Source organism: Lepidochelys kempii, chromosome 2 (assembly GCF_965140265.1).
Source record: "Lepidochelys kempii isolate rLepKem1 chromosome 2, rLepKem1.hap2, whole genome shotgun sequence".
Lineage (NCBI taxonomy): Eukaryota > Metazoa > Chordata > Testudines > Cheloniidae > Lepidochelys > Lepidochelys kempii.
The window spans coordinates 249,699,376-249,717,404 of record NC_133257.1 but is presented as its reverse complement, the minus strand read 5'-3'; the positions used below and the strand labels follow the sequence as shown (position 1 = coordinate 249,717,404).

The 18,029-nt window shown below is 41.2% G+C and overlaps 1 protein-coding gene across 3 annotated transcripts in view; it reads right to left on the bottom strand.

The window, feature by feature from the left end:
* The window catches only part of PTPRN2 (protein tyrosine phosphatase receptor type N2), a 1,054,095-nt gene that overhangs the window by 553,304 nt on the left and 482,762 nt on the right, over positions 1–18,029 (bottom strand). The window lies entirely within an intron of this gene.

Genomic DNA, 18,029 nt, shown 5'->3' with positions numbered 1-18,029 from the left:
TCCAGTGGAAAGGCAGCATATCTACTGTCCTTTTAAAAAGCTAAATTTTGAGTACATCCAAGCCTCTGTTAAGTAAGTCCAAGTCCCGATGAAACACACTAACTGGCTTTCTGCAGCCTAAACTTAAACCAGCCATAAAAATCCAGGACAGCTTGCTTCTTCCGAGCCCATAGTGATTGCCCACTTAGAAGTCTGAAAGCTTCTCCTCTAGCAGTGGAAAAATAGTTCTGGACAACCCAATTGGCTGTTTCATTCCTGTGCCTCTTCCTCCAAACTGTGAGTTAGAAATACTTTCTCTGAACCAGCCCTCTCGCATCTGAAAGCATATCGTTTACTGGAGCCATCATCCACTCCTGATGAAGCACTTCCTGCTCCCCAAAGCCTGCATGAATCCTTGGGTTTATAAACCCCACCACAGGCAGTCAATGTTGAAGCAAACAACCCTGGATTTGCAGCACAAGCTGGCTAGGGTGATGAAATGTACAAGAGATGGAATCAGCTGCTCAGCTGGGCCAGCTGCTCCATAGTCACAAAACTAATTCATCCATTGACTGAAAAACTGGGACACAAACATTCATTTTTTAAATATGGCAGGCCTCTCAAAATAGATGATTCCTAGAAAACTGAGAGGTAAGTTTGGTCATCCTTCATCATAAGCCTTTTCCAACTTTAACTTCTATTATTCTATTAGTAAAGTGTGTTCAGTCAGCTAGACCAGAGGAGTAGGATTGGGAACCAAGACTGTTTGGTTCTATCCCCAGCTCTACCAGTGACTTGTATAACTTTGGGAAACTCATTTAAACTTTTCTGAGCTTCAGTGTACCCATCTGTAAAATGGATGTAAAAGGCTGTATCAATGAAATGAGTATGATTCATCTTCATAAACTCACTTATAACTACAACTCAATGAAATTTTTCAGACAAAACTTTTTTTGTTGCTGAAAAATTCCAGATTTGGAGAATTGTTTTGGTCAAAAAAACATAATGCTTCATTTTAATATTTTCAAAACAATGTTTCAATTTTTCGATTAAAACCAACTTTTTGTTTTGAATTTTATCTAAATTTTATTTAAAGAAAAGATGAAAAAAACCTCTCAAAAACTAAACAAAATGTTTCATTTGACCCAAATCAATTTTTATTTTATTTTTTTTTACTTTTTTGGTTCATGACATTTTATTTTTAAGTTTCATTTCCACTCAACCTGAAACAAAATCTTTAAAAAAAAAATTTGGTTTGGCCAGCCAACCAAAAAATCTGTTTCACACAGCTCTAGTTATTAACTTTAACTTCACCAAACCCATATATGATGATCCTCTCATTACAGATAATGGGACAGAGAGGAAAAGAGACAAAAAAAATCTGAAGTTAAAAAAAGAAAGGAGTGAGGATGAATCTGAGGAAGCTTACACTTAGTTTCAGAGTAGCAGCTGTGTTAGTCTGTATTCGCAAAAAGAAAAGGAGGACTTGTGGCACCTTAGAGACTAACAAATTTATCTGAGCATAAGCTTTCGTGAGCTACAGCTCACTTCATCGGATGCATTCAGTGGAAAATACAGTGAGGAGATTTATATACACAGAGAACATGAAAAAATGGGTGTTATCATACACACTGTAAGGAGAGTGATCACTTAAGATGAGCTAATACCAGCGGGGGGAGGGGGGGACCTTCTGAAGTGATAATCAAGGTGGGCCATTTCCAGCAGTTAACAAGAATGTCTGAGGAACAGTGGGGTGGGTGGGGTGGGGGGGAAATAAACATGGGGAAATAGTTTTACTTTGTGTAATGACCCATCCACTCCCAGTCTCTATTCAAGCCTAAGTTAATTGTATCCAGTTTGTAAATTAATTCCTCTTCAGCAGTCTCTCGTTGGAGTCTGTTTTTGAAGTCTTTTTGTTGTAATATTGCCACTTTTAGGTCTGTAATTGAGTGACCAAAGAGACTGAAGTGTTCTCTGACTGGTTTTTGAATGTTATAATTCTTGACATCTGATTTGTGTCCATTTATTCTTTTACGTAGAGACTGTCCAGTTTGACCAATGTACATGGCAGAGGGGCATTGCTGGCACATGATGGCATATATCACATTGGTAGATGTGCAGGTGAACGAGCCTCTGATAGTGTGGCTGATGTGATTAGGCTCTATGATGGTGTCCCCTGAATAGATATGTGGACACAGTTGGCAACGGGCTTTGTTGCAAGGATAGGTTCCTGGGTTAGTGGTTCTGTTGTGTGGTATGTGGTTGCTGGTGAGTATTTGCTTCAGGTTCGGGAGCTGTCTGTAAGCAAGGACAGGCCTGTCTCCCAAGATTTGTGAGAGTGATGGGTCGTCCTTCAGGATAGGTTGTAGATCCTTGATGATGCATTGGAGAGGTTTTAGTTGGGGGCTGAAGGTGATGGCTAGTGGCGTTCTGTTATTTTCTTTGTTGGACCTGTCCTGTAGTAGGTGACTTCTGGGTACTCTTCTGGCTCTGTCAATTTGTTTCTTCACTTCAGCAGGTGGGTACTGTAGTTGTAAGAATGTTTGATAGAGATGTTGTAGGTGTTTGTCTCTGTCTGAGGAGTTGGAGCAAATGTGGTTGTATCGTAGAGCTTGGCTGCAGACGATGGATCGTGTGGTGTGGTCAGGGTGAAAGCTGGAGGCATGTAGGTAGGAATAGCAGTCAGTAGGTTGCCGGTATAGGGTGGTGTTTATGTGACCATCGCTTATTAGCACTGTAGTGTCCAGGAAGTGGATCTCTTGTGTGGACTGGACCAGGCTGAGGTTGATGGTGGGATGGAAATTGTTGAAATCATGCTGGAATTCCTCAAGGGCTTCTTTTCCATGGGTCCAGATGACAAAGATGTCATCAATATAGCGCAAGTAGAGTAGGGGCATTAGGGGATGAGAGCTGAGGAAGCATTGTTCTAAGTCAGCCATAAAAGTGTTGGCATACTGTGGGGCCATGCGGGTACCCATAGCAGTGCCGCTGATTTGAAGGTATACATTGTCCCCAAATGTGAAATAGTTATGGGTGAGGACAAAGTCACAAAGTTCAGCCACCAGGTTAGCCGTGACATTATCAGGGATACTGTTCCTGACGGCTTGTAGTCCATCTTTGTGTGGAATGTTGGTGTAGAGGGCTTCTACATCCATAGTGGCCAGGATGGTGTTTTCAGGAAGATCACCAACGGATTGTAGTTTCCTCAGGAAGTCAGTGGTGTCTTGAAGATAGCTGGGAGTGTAGGGCCTGAGGAGGGAGTCTACATAGCCAGACAATCCTGCTGTCAGGGTGCCAATGCCTGAGATGATGGGGCGTCCAGGATTTCCAGGTTTATGGATCTTGGGTAGAAGATAGAATACCCCAGGTCAGGGTTCCATGGGTGTGTCTGTGCGGATTTGTTCTTGTGCTTTTTCAGGGAGTTTCTTGAGCAAATGCTGTCGTTACTTTTGGTAACCCTCAGTGGGATCAGAGGGTAATGGCTTGTAGAAAGTGGTGTTGGAGAGCAGCCTAGCAGCCTCTTGTTCATATTCCGACCTATTCATGATGACGACAGCACCTCCTTTGTCAGCCTTTTTGATTATGATGTAAGAGTTGTTTCTGAGGCTGTGGATGGCATTGTGTTCTGCACGGCTGAGGTTATGGGGCAAGTGATGCTGCTTTTCCACAATTTCAGCCCATGCACGTCAGCTGAAGCACTCTATGTAGAAGTCCAGTCTGTTGTTTCGACCTTCAGGAGGAGTCCACCTAGAATCCTTCTTTTTGTAGTGTTAGTGGGAAGGTCTCTGTGGATTAGTATGTTGTTCAGAGGTGTGTTGGAAATATTCCACACAAGAGGTCCACTTCCTGGACACTACGGTGCTAATCTATATTGGCACCAGAGGATGAAGGAGAACTGGCTTCTCTACAGGGAGCAGGCTGGCTGCTGGCCACCTCGAGCAGCAGACAGTGCTCCACTCCCAACTCCAGGTCCCCCGACCATTGAAGGCAAGAACCAGTGCATTGGACTGGCAACAGGAGGTAAGGACTAGACTCCAATGGCTGAGGAGGACGAGCTATCTGTCCCCACAACAGGGAGACTCATGGCCACTGCACCCAAGATGAGAAGGTAGAGGACAGTGGTGATTGGTGACTCCCTTTCTCTGCGGGATAGAGGTATCCATCTCCTGACCTGACATGATGTTCGAGGAGCTGTGCTGCCTGCCTGGAGCCCACTTCTGAGACATTACTGAAAGGTTTCCAAGGCTCATTCTTCCCTCTGACCACTACCCCATGCGGCTCATCCTCCTATACACTAATGACACTGCCAGGCATGATCCTGAGCAAATCAGCAGTAACTACAGGACTCTGGGAGTGAGGGTGAAAGATCAGAAGCACAGGTCGTGTTCTCATTCATCCTCCTGGTTGAGGGTAAGGGCCCAGACAGGGACACATGCATCCTGCAGATGAATGCATGGCTGTGCAGATGGTATCGATGGAAGGGCTTCAGCTTCCTCAACCATGAGATGCTGTTCTCTGAAAAGGTCTCCTAGGAAATAATTTGGTCTACCTGGCCATAAAGGAGAACAGCATCTTCACACACTGACCCCTCAGTCTTGTGAGGAGGGCTTTAAACTAGATGTAAGGAGGGTAAGGTGACAAACGCCCACAGATAAGCATAAGAAACAGTGACATTAGGAGACACTAGATGTTGCGGGGGAAGCATGAAAAATTACAATAGGATCATAAGAACATAAGAATGGCCATACTGGATAAGACCAATGATCCATCTAGCCTAGTATCGTTTCTTCCAACAGTAGCCCATGCCAAATGGTTCAGAGGGAATGAACAAAACTGGGAAAATCTTGAGTCTAGTCCCAGCTTCTGGCAGTCAGGTTTAGGGATCCCCAGAGCATGGGGTTGTGTCCCTGACCTTCTTGGCTAATTGCCATTGATGGACTGAACCTCCATGAACTTAACTAATTCTATTTTGAGCCCAGTTATACTTTTTGCCTTCACAGCATCATCTGGCAACGAGTTCACTGGTTGACTGTGCATTCTGTGGACATAAGTACATAAGAAGTACTTCCTTACGTTTGTTTTAAACCAACTGCCTATTAATTTAATTGAGTAACCCCTGCTTCATGTGTTATGTGAAGGGGTACATAACACTTTCTTATTTACTTTCTCCATACCATAAATGATTTTATAGACTTCTATCATATCTCCTTTCTTTTCTAAGATGAATAGTCCCAGTGTTTTTAATCTTTCCCCATATAGAAGCTGTTCCATATCCCTAATACCTTCTACAATTCTAATATATCTTTTTTGAGATGAGGCAACCAGAGCCGCACACAGTATTCAAGGTTTCGGCATACCGTGGATTTATATAGAGGCATTATGATCATTTTTGTCTTATTATCTATTCCTTTCCTAATGGTTCCTAACATTCTGTTAGCTTTTTTGACTGCTGCTGCACATTGAGCAGATGTTTTCAGAACACTATCCATGATGACTCCAAAATCTCTTTCCTGAGTGATAACAGCTAATTTGGACCCATAATTTTGTATGGATAGTTAAGATTATTTTTTCCAAAGTGCAATACTTTGCATTTGTCAACATTAATTGTCATCTGCCATTTTGTTGCTCATGAGAGGACTTTCCCTCTAATCCCACGACTGCTTATTATTCCTTAAGAGCCTTTGGTATGGGACCTTGTCAAAGACATTGTGAAAGTCCAGGTACACAATATCAACTGGATCACCCTTGTCCATCTGCTTGCTGAAGTCTACTAGATTTGTGAGGCATGATTTTCCTTCAAAAAAGCTGTGTTGATGCTTCCCCTACAAATCGTGTTCATTTATCTGTCTGGTAATTCTGTTCTTTACTATAGTTTCAACCAGTTTTGCCTGGTACTGTAGTTCAGCTTACTGGCCTGTAATTAGAAAATGAGTACTTGTGGCACCTTAGAGACTAACCAATTTATTTGAGCATGAGCTTTCGTGAGCTACAGGTGCTGTAGCTCACGAAAGCTTATGCTCAAATAAATTGATTAGTCGCTAAGGTGCCACAAGTACTCCTTTTCTTTTTAGTACCTTGATCATCCATCAGTCATAGGAGCAACAAGAGAGAATTCAGTGGGTAAATCTGCTCAACATCTTAGATATCTATACACAAATGCAAGGAGTATGAGGAACAAACAGGAAGAACTGGAAGTATTAGCACATAAAATGGATTATGATTTAATTGGCACCACAGATATTTGGTGAGATAAATCTCATGACTTAAATATTGGTAGAGAGGGGTACAGCTTGTTCAGGAATGACAGGCAATGAAAAAAGAAAGGAGGTGCTGCATTATACACCAATAATATATCCACTTGATCTGAGGTCCAGAAAGAGATGAGACTAGTTGAAAGTGTCTGGTTAAAGATAAAATGGGGAAAATATGTATTATATCATCATAGAGATCTATTCTAGAATACGAAATTAGGAAAAGGAGGTAGATGAGGCATTTCTAGAATAAATAACACAATATCCAAAGCACAAGACCTGGTGTAATGGGGGATTTTACATTTTAGACTTGACTCTGACTAACAGTAAGATACTAGTTGTGAATCTGAAGACAGAAGTCAATTGGGGGTGAAAGTGATCATGAACTGATAGATTTCTTGATTCTAAGGAAAGAAAGAAGTGAGAGCAGCAGACTAAGGATGATGAATTTCAAAAAAACAGACTTTAAGAAACTCAGAGAACTGGTAGATAGAGTGGTAGACTGGTGGGTCCCATGGGAAGAAAATCTAAAGAACAAAGGAGTTCAGGAGGACTGGCAGTTTCTCACAGAGACAATATTAAAGGCACAACTTCAGATTATTTTAATACAAAGAAAAGAGAGGAAGAACAGGAAGACACCATTATCACTCCAACAGAAGCCCTCTAATGACCTGAAAATCAAAAGAGAATCATACAAAAATTGGAAACATGGCCAAATTGTAAAGGAGAAGTACGGAAGAATAGCACATGCATGTAGGGACAAAATCAGAAAGGCTAAGACACATAATGAGTTACACTAGCAAGGGACATAAAAATCAATAAGAAGAGGCTATTTAAATACATTAGAAGCAAGAAAAACACAAAGGAAAACATAGGTTCTCTACTTAGCAGGGAAGGAGAACTATCAACTGAACATCAAGAAGCCTGAGGTGTTTAATGTCTATTTTGCTTCAGTCTTCACTTAAATGGTGACAAGATGCTCAACACAATTACTATTAACAAGGGGGAGGAATGTAAGCCAAAATAGGGAAAGATGAGGTTAAAGAATATTTAGATAAATTAGATGTATTCAAGTCGGCAGGTCCTGATGAAAGTCATCCTAGGGTGCTTAAGGAACTAGCTGAAGCAATCTTAGAACCATTAGCAATTATCAGATTGAATATGAGTCAAAAATACGATGCAGTTGCAAAAGAGGGTAATATCATTCTGGGGTTTATTAATTGAAGTGTCATATGTAAAATACAGGAAGTAATTATCCTGCTCTACTCAGCACTGGTAAGGCATCAGCTGGAGTAGTGTGTCCAATTCTGGGTGCTACACTTTAAGAAAGATGTAGAATAACTGGAAAGAGTCCAAAGGAGAGCAATAAAAATGATAAAACGTTTAAAAAACCTGACCTGTGAGGAGAGGTTAAAAAACAGGGCATGTTGAATCTTGAGAAAAGAAGACTGAGGGGGGAGCTGATAACAGTCTTCATATATGTTAGGTCTGTTATACGGAGGACTGTGATTAATTGTTCTCTATGGTCACTGATGGTAGGACAAGAAGTAATGGGCTTAATCTGCAGCAAGGGACATTTAGGTTAGATATTAGCAAAAACTTTCTAATTATAAGGGTAATTAAATTCTGGGATAGGATTCCCAGGGAAGCTGTAGAATCCCCACCACTGGAGGTTTCTAAGAACAGGTTTGACAAATACCTGTCAGGGATTGTTTAGGTTTACCTGGTTCTGCCTCAGCGCTGGGGGATGGATTAGATGACCTCTAAAGGTCCCTTCCAACTCTTCATTTCTATGATTTTTAGAACTTAGCCCATTTTTACTTGTAAGGGTAGATCTACACAGCAGCTGGGAGATTTCTTTCTAGTGTTGGTAGACAGATATATACTAGCTCTCCTCCAGCTAGCATGCTAAAAATAGCAGAATGGCCATGGTGGCATATGCAACAGCTTGCACTAGACACCCAAGTATGTACAGAGGGGGTTGGGCACGTTTGTATTTGGGTGGCTAGCCTGAGCTGCCATCCATGCTGCTGCAGCCATGCTGCTATTTTTAACATGCTTGCTCAAGTACAGCTAGCGCATGTCTGTCTCTCCATGGTGAGAAGCGCACTCCCAGCTGCTGTGTAGACATAACTGAAGAGTCTCCCTGAATGTTATGGCTTTTTGCTTTGTCACCCAGCATTTATTAAATGCTGCAGATCAGAATCCTCCTAATTATTTCCACATATTCCTATTATATCTTTCGCTATAGTTATAGTGAAGGCTACAAAATGGTCTTGGTTCTATGCAAATCTATCAGGTAATAAACACAAACTATATTATTTCATGGGGGGGAAAATAAAAAGCTCAAGATCAATGAAGCATTAAGGTTGAGAAATCACTCCCTCGCTCAAATCACAGATAAAGTTGAAAATCCAGCCCTAATTTTGTCTCCTTGTGCTTATGCCTGATTTCTTTGTATAATAAATGAATTGTCAAATAATATGGTATAATATAGTCAAATAATAGAAAACAAAATGGAATTTCTTATAAAAAGCTTGCGTATGGTGAGCTACAGCACAGTATGTACAGTCTTCAAATGGTCCGATTTTAAGACTCATTGAAATCCATAGAAGTCACATTTGAACAAAACTAGTTCCATCATTTATGCATTATTCACACATACAGCATTTCTAACAGGATTATACAGAATGTACTTTAGTTTGTTGGCTTGCTTATTACATGAAAAGAAAAGCAGAGGAAATGTTCCCCAAGCTTTGAAAAAAAAAATGTACCTCACCTCTGTGCTGAGACCAAGTCTGGCAAGTTATCAGTGGAAAATGAAAAATGTGTTTAAGTTATGTACAAATGAATGTAATTGTTATCATGGAAATATCGATTCAATCTATCAGTAATATGCACAAACACTATAACAACATGAGATATGCCCAAAGAGAAAAGACTGTTCACAATATTTATGTTCATATACACAATATTTGAAAACTCCTCTTAGGTAAAACTAAACATCACAGATAACAGAAATGTTATCAGTTTTTGTGACTTAGGAGATATAGGTAATTTCTACGGCTTTTACTCTATTCTCTACAGCTTTTCATAAGAATTTGTTTTGCTGTGTTTTGTTTTAGCTGCTTTATTTAAAAAAAAACACCTTTAAAAAAGAGCCAGTATTATAGAGGACAAACACAGAACTCACTAAGTGAAATGGTCTGGGATGCCTCAAAGTACAGTATGTACATTGTACAATATGGGAATCTCTCTCAAACTAGTAAAATCTGTCAAAATAGGATAAACTTTATAGATGTACCCACTGTAGATGAACACACGTTGGAGAAGAGGCTCAGCATGCTACATCACAGAGAAAGGCTCCCTTTGATTGCTGTTCAGAAGAGAGGCCACACAAATCAGTGCCTAGATGTGATCCCAAAAGTATTGTGTATCATAGAAAATTTATCTGTTCCAGAGTATCACCATCCCTGTTACTGCCCTTCAAATCTGCACACTGGGTTAAGTAAACCAGCTTACCACTATCTTGTCTCTCAAGTTACCGGTAATTTCCTGAGATGCTCACATTTAGAGCATACATGTATCACACGTCATAATCTATCAGCATGATGAAGTGAAACCACGAAGCACTGATCTCCAGTATTTAGGTTCTGGATGAGTGAATATGATTAAATGGCTGATTGGGTTTTTCAAGTGTTAGCAACAAAACAAGACAAAACAATGAACCAAATCTGTATGTTAGTCTGATTAGTATACAACTGCCAACATACACATTCATTATAGGTGGGGCTATTAGCGCTGTCTGTCATTAAGGTTGCCTGGCACTTTCATTATAACACCCTCTTTTCAGTTGCTTATAACTTTACCAAACTTTAAGTCTGGGCTGAAATTTTACATGCCAGTTGTGTGACACAGACCAATTTATTTATTTATTTAATTTCTGCCAAAACAGTTAAGCCATTTACAATAACAAGGACAGGAAAAAATACACTGTTTAGACCGTGTTAAAAAATTCTTAAGACCTTTTCTTTGAAATATTCTATCACTCTCATTGCTTTGTAGCAGGGACTTGAAATTTGGCAGAGGGTGGCTTTTTGTATTTGGAATGTGCCTTTGCTGTCCACATGAAAATACATCCAAATTTAGCCAAATTACAAGCCTTTGAAAAATTGCAGTCTGCACATGCTCAAGCCTCTCACAGCTCCTAGTGCTCACCAGAATGAAGGAATGGGGGCAAATGGGGAAGAGAGACAGATCTAACAAGGAGCTGGGGTATGGGAAGAGAACTGGGACTAGGTGAAGAGACTGGGACAAAGAGGGAGCGGGGAGGGAGACTGAGACTGGCTCAGGAGCCTGTGGGGGAGACTGGAAATAGAAGACAATGGGAAGAAGAGACAGATTAGACAAGGGGCCTAGACAGTGGAACTCAGAGTAGCTGGCCCGGAGACCAGGTGTTTTCCAAGGTAAGAGACTCATTGTTGTGGGGTGGGAAGGAAGAATAGGACTCAGCGAGCCTGGGGTGGGAGAATAGGCTGGGCAAGGAGCCTGGAACTTAGACCATAAGCCTGAGGAGTAGAGACTGTGACTGGGTAGACAAGGAGCGTAGGGTGGGGACGAGACAGAACTTGGACAGGGACATGGTAGAATGCATCAAGCTTGAGGGAAATGGACACAGAGAAAAGTCTCTGCCCACTTGACCATACACCACTCCAGAGCCTAGAATGGAATTCAGGATTCCTGAATCTCACTATTCTTCTGTCAATAAGCGAACCCACCGGCAAAATGTGTATCTCATTCCCATCTCGTGCTGGTGGAGGATGGCAACCTCCTATTGCTATCAGCTAGTCCATTAGCTCAACCGGCAGAGGTCTGTGTGGTGGATCTAAAGGATCCAACCCTGTTGATGAACCACGTGGGTATCAATGTGAAGAGACACAATGAAATTTCTGGGGGGTTTTAGTTTGCCTGTTTAAAATAACACACAATAATACATTAAAATAACATTATTAACATTGTAAAGTCAAGTACTCAGAATTAGGAAATGTAAGAATGGAAGTTGCCTGCACAACCTTCATTTGACACCCTTGTGCAAAGATATCATGACATCGTTTTTAATTATGTGATCACTTATTTTTTCCACAAGATCTCTGCTTCATTCAGTGCACAGAATGGACCAACTCTGGGAATGAAGCAGGGTTGTACAGTAAAAGAGACTGTTGTCTATAGATGCCTGTTTCATTTGTTGTATTGCACTGACGAAGAGCTCTGTGTAGCTCAAAAGCTTGTCTCTTGCTCCAAGAGAAACTGCCAATAAAAGATATTACATCACTCACCTGGTCTCTCATTTGTTTCAGCTGTGTAGTGAATGAGGCGGGGGACTGCAGGAGGAGAAAGCAAGGTCTCACAATTAAGACAGTTGATTGCTGCCCTGGAGAACTGGATTCTGTCCCTGCCTCCGCCACTGAGTTCCTATGTGATGCTAGGCAAGTTACCAAACTTTTCAGGGATGGCCACTAATTGTGTTCCTTATTTTCTGGGTGCCCAGCTGAAGACTCTGGGGCTTGATTTGCAGACAAACTGAGCACTTACAGTCAATCAGACCAATGCTGTGAATATACAAAGTGCTATAAAATGCTAAGTACTCAATCAGGTCCTAGATGTGTCAAACTGGACACTCAAAATTAGTGGATACTTTTGACCTTGATTTCTCTGTGACTCAGCTGCCCATCTGTTCAATGAGGATAATAATACCCCTCACCTCACAGGGACTTTGTGAAGATCAATGAATCAATATTTGTGAAGCACTCAGATACTGTAATGCTGAGTATCACAGAAAAGCCCATGAGGAAATTAATAATTCTGTCTTCATAGCAGGCTTTGAATATCTTGTAAATAAGGCCTAAGGCCACATATTGAACAATGAGGAAAAAACAAAATACTGAATAGCTGCTTCTTAACTGGGCACCATCCATCCTGGACACAGAACGAGGCAGAAGTCCTCTTGCAAAAACAGTATGTGGTCATGTAAGTAAAGCCTATATCATAATATATATGTACAAGAGGGCAGAAGGTTGCACTGGCAATCTTAATTCCAGCATGTCCTAACTTTTGAGTGCTTGACTTTGCAATCTTAATAATGTTCTTTTAATATAGATTTTCGGCCCGGAATACATACATACAAGTCAACCACAAGTTATTTGGCACAATGCAAAGAGGTCAGATTACATTATCAGAATGACCTTTTCAGCCTTTAAAATCCATGAATATCAGAATTTAAACTGTACTAAAGTCACGTGTTCCTCCCCAGAATTCTATAGTTGTACTTCTATAGCCTATGTGTTGGTATTGGCTATTATGGTTGTACTCATACACTAGAGTGTTGGGCAAGGTAGAAGAATCTGGATAGATACCCATTTGGTGTCCTACCTTTGAGAGGTTTCAGTTTTATTCCCAGTTATCGCGTCACACAACAAAACACCAAAAACGGGCACACTTGATACTCTAAGAGAGAACAAGATTCAGGAAGCATGAAACCTAAACTACCAACTCACCTAAGAGAGGTGATACCTCCAGAACAAGGTTTAGAAACACTGGGAAACAACAATGGTATGGAATCATGGAAGGATGTGCAAAGGGAGAGGAGGACAAAGCAAAAGAGAAGAACATCCAGGCGAAGAAAAAGACCAGGTGGCAAGGAATCTTTAAAGAGAAGGACATAAATGATGGTAAAGAGAAATAAAATGAAGAAGAAAAAGATATTATGAATAGCTTTTTTCTATAGAATTTAAAGACAGCTAAAATTTCCTACTATTACTTTTTTATATAAGCAATTTCTTCAGCTGCCATAGGGATGATGTTCAATCACCAGTGGAAGATATGGTATCCACCAGATAATCTCACTCTTAACATGTGGCCCATATCATGAAAATGTTACACAACCCCTGGTCTAGAGTATTATTATATGAGATGCATAGACATGGTCATCCCCTTTTATTTCCTTCACATTTAAGGGCATCCAGTGGTTTAATGGCAGGAAATCCCCTCAGCCGCTTCTTTGGTATTATCTCAAATGTAAGAATGCTGAATAAATAGGCACAGATAAATCACACTGTCTATGTCAGAAGAATCCAGGAAGACAGTGTTTGTGATAATCCAATGGCTCAAATCACAGAATCAGACTGTCCTTCCTATTACACCAGGGGCAGCTTTAGCATGGGCTCATGGGTTCAGCTGCACCCACAGAAATCATCCCGCAGACAAACTTGAGTGGCACTGTGACCCCATGCACCAGATCAACAACCCCCAGAGCAGAAAACCAGGCTCAGCTCCATGAGACAGGAGCTACCACTGCAGGGCAAGTGAAGGGCAGGCTTGCTCTTCAGTATCCCTCTCCCCTTGCTGGGAGCTGCCCCTCTTCCCCAGGACAGAATTAGGGTTGCAATGCCAGGGCAGAGGATGTTGCTGTGGGTGGTCAATGCCCCATAGGCAGTTTAGTATAATGCACCCATTGAATTGGGAGGCTACATCCACCCCTGCTTTACACTCTCAGCTGACCTAGTAAGTTTTACATTTTTTAAAAATTGTATTTGGATTTTCTTTGATAAGATTCCTTTTCTATAAGTTCAGTTGATGATGGCTGAAGAACTGTAATTCTAGGAGAAAGGTCATCGCTACAGTTCACATTGTGGTGGAATCCATCCCCCCATACCCCTTTTTTTTAATGCCAGGCCTCCTGGTATTACCACCCACTTGACTCCAATCCATACTACACCAGTCCAACAATCAATCACCAGAGGCTGTGGACACCCATAATTAGATTTTAAAATCATAACTATAGTCATTTTACGTCTGCTTGCATAATTACATCAGCATGTTAATATCATTTTAATGGTCTCTAATGATGTAATAAGAAATAATGGAATTTATCTGACAGTGACATAACCATTAACAAAACATATTAAGCATAACTAGTACTTCCATAAAAATTCAGGCTGTATCTGAAAGTGACAGCTAACATGTTGGATCCTTTTTGCAATGTTGAAACATTTCTGATTATGTATTCCCCAAATAAATCCCAACTCATCCGCTTCACAGGGAGAGCAAAGTTTATGTCAATGTAACTTGAAAACAAAACAAGTGTTGCAGTGAATTGTGCACTCTAGGAGCCAAGCTGAGGCTATACTGAGGATCCCAGGTCATCAGTTAAACTTGCCATGTTGGTGAAAGAGAGAAGATAAGATAAGCTGATTACCACCTTGCATCAACTAATCAAGAAATAACATCGGAATAGGCTGCAAAGGCAACTGTTCACTCAACCAAATTCCAGAACAGTGGGAAAAGCTAAAATATAGGCACATACTATAAATATTCAGCGGCAAAACTGACCACAAAACAATAAGATCGCCTCTGTGAAATAATCCTTTCAAAATTATTACATCACAGAAAAATGTACGTGAAATAATTGAGAGTTCTAGATTATAGGTCCCTTAGAAGAATTGATTGTTTAAATTTGCTATGGTGCACGTCTCAGAAATAATTCTTATTAAACATGCTGCTTTTGCATGGTCTTTGAAATTAACCCTGTAGTTTTCATTAGTAAAACTTATGTTTGCCCAAAAAAGTTGACAAAAAGTTTAAGGATCTCTGACACAGGAAATAGTGCTGTCACCATCATACCATATACTATGTTGGGGACGGAGAAGAGAGAGAGAAAATTTCATTTCCTAGTCTTATTCACATGTTGTGTTGCCACGTCAGTCTCTGAATTAGCCAAATATGTCAAGCTCCTCCCTACTTCCTCTTTGTTTCTATCTCCTTCAACTGACCTCAGACTTACTGAATGGTTTCCCCACCCAGTTACATACTCCATTCTTTTAAAAAGTTGCTAACTGCCTGGGGAGAGGGGGAACGGGCGCAAGCATCAAACCCAGGCCCAGAACTCCACAGGAAGCGCTCAGACCATGGGCAACACACCGCAGCTTACCTCAACCAGAGGAGAAGAGGGCTCACGAAGCTCTAGCTCACAAAGAACCCAGCCTATGAAGCTCCTGATTGGGGCTGAACATGAGCTGCTAATGTGACTCTCTGGCCAACAGAGCTAATGCAATCATGGGACACATAAACAGGGGAATCTTTAGTAGGAGTAGAGAATGGATTTTACCTCCATATTTGGCAAAGTGTGACCACTGCTGGAATGCTGTAACCAGTTCTTGTGCCCACAATTGAAGAAGGATATTGATAAATTGGAAAGGGTTCAGAGAAGAGCCATGAACATGATAAAAGATTAAAAATCATGCCTTATAATTATAGACTCAAGGAGTTCGATCTATTTAGTTTAACAAAAAAAAAAAAAAAGGTTAAGGGGCGACTTGACCACACTCTGTAAGTATCTATATGGACAACAAATATTTAATAATGGGCTCTTCAATCTAGCAGAAAAAGATATAAAATGATCCAATGGCTGGAAGTTGAAACTAAATCAATTCAGACTGGAAAGGAGGCATACATTTTTGAGAGTGAGGGCAATTAACCATAGGAACCATAGGTGGGATTCTCCACCACTGGCAATTTTTAGATCAAGATCGAATATTTTTTAAAGATATACTCTTGATTCAAAAGAATTATTTTGGGGGAAGTTCTATGGCCTGTGTTATACTGGAGGTCAAACTAGATAATCGCAGTGCTCCCTTCTAGCCTTGGAAGCTATGAATCTTCTCTTGGCATGTGCTAGAATAACCACAGTGATTAAACGAGATATATGGCGATGTAGGGTAAATTAGCTGGCCATTGAGCTACATTTACCTCCTGTAAGTCAAAGGTATAGCACTGGAAAACTAATGACATTTACTGGTACCATCACATATAGACAGAGTGAGGGCAACTGCAGGAAAGATTGAGGAGAGTACCGCAGTGCAGCAACACAATTAAGGGGCTAAAAGCAGTCAGTCCCTGAGTCCCACTACAAATAAGCACCTACCATATCCTTCCAGACGTAAAGCCTGTGGCTTGAAGCTTTAGAGAGAAGGGAGCTCAATATTGTCATCTGCTGGTGAAATGGGAGAAGAACGGCCCACAACAACTTAAGATCTGCAGATAGGAAGGGGCTTCACTGGCGAGGGAGATCTCTGCCAGCATCAGTTAGAGGGCAAGGAGAATTGACTGAATGGGTCAGGCTTCATTTGCATATTATGTGATGGCGTGGTGCATTCTGAATAAAATGCAGTTTAGTTTTGCCTTTAGGAGCAATTAAATGCAATTGACTTTGTTGGGAAATACAAGGACAAGATACTGAATGTGCCTGAGGTCATCCTGACCGAGATTGTGATCAGGCGAAGTTGAGTAACGGAGCATGGACAGAGGTAAGGGAGAAAGAGAGGGAAAAGGCTCCTGACAGCTGCTGGAAGTGCTTCTCTGCCGGTGAGGACTCTGTCAAGTGTCCCAGACACCACTGATCTCATCCTGAGAGTTGAGCTGAGACTGCTGAACAGCGCATTGTCTAGGCAGCTTCAAGGCAGTAGTGGCAGCTTGGTGGCAACAGATGATGCAGAGCATCAGTGGCAGTAGCACCTCTGAGGTGATGGATGGCACAGAGCAGTGGAAGAGGTAGGCAGCTTGGACTGAAACCACAGACAGAGCAGCAGTCTATCCATGGGACTCTGGTGTGGGCATCCCTACCCAGCAATTAAAGCTGAAATCACTCCAGCTGAGTTAGGGAGAGGAGCCCCCAGAGCTGCCCAGGCAGCAGCAACCTGTTAGATAGAGTCCTTGGAGTTCTCCAGTCCAGGTTAGCTAACTGTGAGCAGGGAGCTGAGGTGGTAGGAAGTGGCCAGAACACATTAGTCACTCATAATGGCCAAAGAAGGACCAAGGTGAGTACTACTTTTAAGACATCCTGGAAGGTGGGAGTATTACATCATATAATTTGTTACTTGGTGGTTTTACCAACTCATTGTGTTGTCTACCTCCCCCTCTACACCTCCAAAGTTCTCTTTGTTATAACCTCTGGACTCAGCGCTTGCAAGAACTGCCCATAAGGGGCAGCCAGGGTGGTTTATGTAGGTTCCCAGATTTCTGGGTGGGGGCTTAAGCCAGTGTTAGTTAAGTCTTTAAGGAAATTTCTAGAAAATTAAACCTGGCCATTTCTGCTGCCAACACCACCTGGCAGAAGAATTAAAGAGACTATCAAAAAACTCCCAAATATCGTCTCCCATGTCAGAATTTCTCTGAAAGCTGCCAAACCCTCCCATGCACTAACCTTTATGTCCTTATTAGCTCTCTATTAAATTCTGTTGAGTTCTATTTTTTTAAACTTTCTCTCATGGAGGAGCTATAGTTCCTGTGCAAACATTTCCACCTTAGAAAATTTAAGCAATATCTTCGTTGTACCAGATCTGTCAGGTCACTACCTGTCCAATTTACCAGATGAACATGCATATAATCAGTCAGTGTGAAATGCAGAAAAGTAAAACAATGTTTAAACAAGGCTGGACCCCTGAAGGAGACATAATCTAGTGTTCCATGCACAAAACTCAAAGTCAGAAACCCCTGAGTTCTACTCTACCTCGGACACTACACCTCCCCTTCTATGAAATTGAGTATAATACCCCTTACAATACTTATCTTACAGAGTTCTGGTGAAGTTAGTTAATGTTTATACAGCACTCTGAAGATTATAATTTTCCCTTTTACCTTATACTAGTGGTAATATGGAGATCTTTTGGACTGCATCAGATCATTTTTATTAAGTAGGCTATTGCTAACTGTACACAAAACTTGGCAAACAACGCCAGGATATTC